We start from the raw sequence: 4,067 nt of genomic DNA, 5'->3' as shown, positions 1-4,067 counted from the left end.
TAACTCAGGCACACTCTAGTTGTGAGGCCTTGAACCACTCAGGTCCCCTCCTCCAGTCTGTGTTCTGCCAGCTGCGAAAGCGGGCCGGTGTGACCCAGCGAGCGGGACCTGCGGGGTTTTGTTCCGGAAGGGTCCTGATAGAGCCGCACATCTCCACGTCTTTGCCATCAGCACCGTGAGCCCGTGCGGGTTCCCCAGAGCGGAAGCCAGCCTGGCCGAGAGGGCCGTCTCTGCCCCACACCCCAGCCGCCAGAACAGCCGACTTGCACAGAAGGAACGTTCTGTCGTCCCCGCGTCCCTCTCCCACACCCGCCGTCCAGATCCTCTGGCTAAAGTTTGGGAGCACCGACGTGTACCGGGTGCCATATGTCGGTGCTCGGCACGAAGAGATAAGAGGCGTTGCCTCTGCCTCCCCTGAACTCAGCGAGTGTCTAAGGGAGGTTTTGGGGTGCAGGGGGTGCTGGCGTGAGGCTCAGAGAGGTTCGTGGGTTCCCACCCCGTGTTCCATGTGGCGGGAGAGAAACAAATCACTGCCCAAGTGTCCACTACAAGGCGCGTCTCACCTGACTGGCGAAAAGTCCTCCTGGGGAAGAAAGAGCCGAGGGGGGTTTAAACCAGGAATAGAGCGCCACCAGAATCCAGGCGGGGCGGGGTCGCTGGGGCTCAGAGAGGACGAGAGCCACCCACGTCCAGAGATCAGCAGGACATGGGGTCTCCCGACCTTCCGTGTGGTCTCCCCCATTAACGCTTGTGCCTCAGAAAGGGCGATCTGTCAGGTGTCCCACTGGCCGAGGGCCGTCCTTTTCCTGGGTGGCCAGGCGGCTAGGCCTGCAGGTGGCAGAAAGAGCCGACGTCCTGGGGCTGGGGACGCGGGCTCTCCAAGGAAGCCTCTGATTCTGGTCATCTCTCCCCTTGGCCAAGCTTCCCCAGCTGTTCTCGGCTGATGGCCTCCAAGCCTGTCCCTAGAGGCTGCTCGGAGCTTGCTTTCTCGGAACAGAACGTGGATGCGGGATGTAGGGGGAGGTGTGGACGGTGTAAAGTCGCCCGTGGCACCCCAGAGGGCCCCATTTGGAGGCTCCCAGCCCTGCCCCGGCACAGGCGGCCCATTCCCTTTCCTCTCGGAGGCTCCGGGGAGCACCTCCTGGCGTGATTCAAGATGGGGCTACCGAAACCTTCCAGGAGGCCCAGCGGGGCAGTGGAGTTTTGTTCCAGAAGGTTTGTCCAGACAATGGCTCCTGGTCATGGTGCAGAGTGGTGTTAGGATCTTCCACATGAACGGGGGTGGCTAAGAAGCAGCTCTCTGGGCTTGGAAAACCCCAGGCCGCTGGGCCACCACCTGGGCGGTGGGGCTCGGGGAAGTCTGAGACCACCTGCATGCGCCACCCTCCCCCCCAACCCCCATGGCCTCCGTGGTCTGGGGAACTCCCCTTCCCTGGGGCCAGGAAGTCACCCATGCTCTGGACATGTCTGAAAGGGCAGAGGGGCACGTTCTCCAGTTGGGTGTCACTCAGCCCCTGCCCGCTGTGTGTCCAGGGACGTCAGGTGAGCATGGCCCTTGGTGCCCTGAGTGGTACGGGTGGAGGGGCGTTCCTGGGCCTGGGGCCCCAAGCGGGCTCAGAGCATGGATGAGGTGGAAACTCTGGCTTCCTGGGTACCACAAAGTAAGGTGAGGGTCAAGGAGCCCTCGCAGCCAGGAATGAGAGGTGATGGAACTAGGGGCCTCCTCCCCAGAGGAGCTGCTGGCAGGGACCCCTGAAGGGGAGGGGTGGGAGCTCATGGAAGTCACACAGCAAGTGCCCACAGCCAGACCACAGACCACAGCAGCGACACTGACCAAGGGTGGAATGGTGTCCTCACCCTGGACAGTCAGGTAAGGAGCCATCTCTTCTCCCTGCCTCCACCCTATGCACATTGGAGCACCCAGTGCAGCCAAGAGGATGGGGCGTGATATAAAAAAACCCTTCTGCCCTCCTCACTCAGCTGCTCCCCTGGCAGAAGTCAGGGCTGGGCAGTGGGAAGGGGACATAGAAGAAGGTCTTTGAATCAAATGTGACATCCACTCACCCACCCACCCATCCATGCACCGTCCACCCATCCGCCCATCCATCCATCTGCCCATTCAACCATCCATCCATCCATCCATCCATCCATCCATCTGTCCATCCATCCATTTATCCATCCATCCACCCGTCCACCCATCCACCCATCTGCCCACTCAACCATCCATCCATCCATCCATCCATCCATCCATCTGTCCATCCATCCATTTATCCATCCATCCACCCGTCCATCCATCCACCCATCTGCCCACTCAACCATCCATCCATCCATCCATCCATCCATCTGTCCATCCATCCATTTATCCATCCATCCACCTGTCCACCCATCCATCCATCTGCCCACTCACAACCCACCCACCCATCCATCCACACATCCACTCACTCACTCATCCACCCACCTATCCATCCATCCACCATCCATCCATTTATCCATCCATCCATCGATCCAAACATCTCCCCTTCTCTCCATTCACCCACCCATCCAAACATCCATTTATCCATTTCTTACTTTGCCTGAGCAAAAGTCAGGGCTAACGTAGTGGGAGAGGGGTACTAAGGGAGAAAGGCCTGAATCAAACAGGACATTAACAATCCTAAAACAAACAGGACCAAGCTGCAGAAAAAAATAATGAAGCTGCCTCATCCCTAATAAAAGCATAACTTGTCAGCCCTGTCCCGAGAACCCTCTACATGTTACCCCCTCAGTCTGCACTGCAATCATGGAAGAAAGAGGAGTTACAGTTATCCCTATTTAGGGGACACACACACGGAGGCACCTGGGGCCATACGCCTAAGGCTCAATCCCAGGCAGTTGACTGGCCCCAGTATCCTCTCCACAGTAACCAGAAGTATCTCAACAGCAATAGAATCGGGTGAGCTCTCCCCCAGACTCCCTGCTGTTCAACGAGAAAGAGCAGGGGTGAGACAGGGTCTAACAGCATAGTCAGAAGCAACTACTGGGAAAATGATCCACATTTGCATCCCCGTGAGTCCAGAGTCCTCAATAATAGGTTCCAAACACACATACCCAGAAATCCAGCTTGCCTGTGTTCTCCAGAGCAGTGTAACTATCAGCATCCAACATGCGATGAATCATAACCACTCAAGAGTGAGTTTCTCCTATTAAATACACAACAATTAGTGATCTTAATAGTCCATTACAATTTAATTGGATGCTGAACATTGCTTTGTTAAAAGCCAGTTGAGGGATTAGGGTAAATAACAATAAACTCAGCCTCCAGATGACTTTCCTATTCCTGGAGAATTGGTCCTCATCCTTGGCTGGGTTACTGTGTGTAACACAGTATGGGCAGCTCAGACCCCAGGGGCAGTCATTCCCCAGGAGTGACTTCAGGTATCATGATGCTCTGACCTGGGCAGGAGCAGTGAGGGAGATTGCAGGAAGGCTCACCTGGGGCCATTCTGCTACTCCCAGGGTTTCCTAGCCAAACTACAATTTCAAGTGCAGTGCACCCCTCCCCAACTGATGCAGGATGCCACAGCAGCTCTGGGTGCAGTCACTGGTCCCAGCCCAACCTGTGTCTGTTTACTTGAGTGTGGGCTGTTCAGGAATATAGAGGCTGGGCTAGAGATGATCTGAGGGTGCTACTTCCTAGTTTTTATTTTCATTCATCCATCCATCCAACCATCCAACCATCCATCATCCATCCATCCATCCATCACCATCTATCCATCTCTCCATCCATCCAACCATCCATCATCCATCCATCCATCCATCCATCCATCACCATCTATCCATCTCTCCATCCATCCATCCAGCCATCCATCTATCCATCCATCCATCCAGCCATCCATTCCCACATCCATCCATCCATCCATCATCCATCCATCCATTGCCATCTACCCATCACTCCATCTATCTCCATCCATCCATCCATCTCCTCAACCATCCATCTCTCCATCCATCCAACCATCCATCATCCATCCATCCATCCATCACCATCTATCCATCTCTCCATCCATCCATCCATCCATCTATCCATCCAT

The sequence above is a fragment of the Prionailurus viverrinus genome, chromosome D1 (genome assembly GCF_022837055.1).
Source record: "Prionailurus viverrinus isolate Anna chromosome D1, UM_Priviv_1.0, whole genome shotgun sequence".
Lineage (NCBI taxonomy): Eukaryota > Metazoa > Chordata > Mammalia > Carnivora > Felidae > Prionailurus > Prionailurus viverrinus.
The sequence above is the reverse complement of the archived record's forward strand: the minus strand, read 5'-3'. Positions refer to the sequence as shown.